At 52.2% G+C, this 757-nt stretch overlaps 1 protein-coding gene across 8 annotated transcripts in view; it reads right to left on the reverse strand.

Annotated features, from left to right (window-relative positions):
• Positions 1–757, reverse strand: part of MEF2C (myocyte enhancer factor 2C) — a 141,553-nt gene that overhangs the window by 126,835 nt on the left and 13,961 nt on the right. The gene's annotated exons all lie outside the window — the stretch shown is intronic.

Consider the following 757-nt stretch of genomic DNA (forward strand, 5'->3'; position numbering starts at 1 on the left):
GGAGGAGAAAGTGGCTGAGCTGCTGGTCGGATTAAAAGTAACCGGACTCGTCCTGAAAGCGTCCAGGAAGGAAGTGACAGCAGGCGAATGGGAAAAGGCGAGCAGCTCACAGCCTTTGTAACATCGCGGAGGGGAAGGGGGAGGCGAGGAAGGGATTCAAACTACACGCCTGATGAGGTGTCCTTCTCCGCTTCGCTCCCTCTTCCTGCCTTTTCTTCTCCTTCTCCGCGTCTCTATTTCTCTCTCTCTCTCCCACAATCCCAAACGAATGACTCTCTCCTCCCGAGCTGGAGAAATAATCAGTTTCCCTCTTGCAAAAAGGGGGCGGGATCAGATCCCGAAAGCGTTTTAATAAAACAAACATAGAGCAGCGGCGGCGGCGGCAGCTCCCTTCCTTGCCCCTCTAGTCTAAACTAGATTGATAAATTACTCCACTACACTACTTTAATTATGTATATGGTATGCAGAATAAATCACCGAACATCAGCACCTCAATCAAGCACTTTTTAAATGATAATTGCATCTTGGGTGAATCAATCTTTCCATTCCTGACATTCTGCTAATTTTAGTTTTACGGTGGGGGTAATGGCATATGCCACACGCAAACCTAATGACAACCCTTTATCACACCGAGCGGAGACAACACGCCGAGCCGCCGCGTATTTTCCCCCTTCCGGCGAGGTTCGGCGGGGTGAGGACGGCAGGATCGCTGCGAGGGCTGGGAGGGCCGCGCAGCCCGGCTCAGCTCAGGCGCGGG

The sequence above is a fragment of the Pygoscelis adeliae genome, unplaced genomic scaffold, assembly GCF_000699105.1.
Source record: "Pygoscelis adeliae isolate BGI_AS28 unplaced genomic scaffold, ASM69910v1 Scaffold178, whole genome shotgun sequence".
Taxonomy (NCBI): Eukaryota; Metazoa; Chordata; class Aves; order Sphenisciformes; family Spheniscidae; genus Pygoscelis; species Pygoscelis adeliae.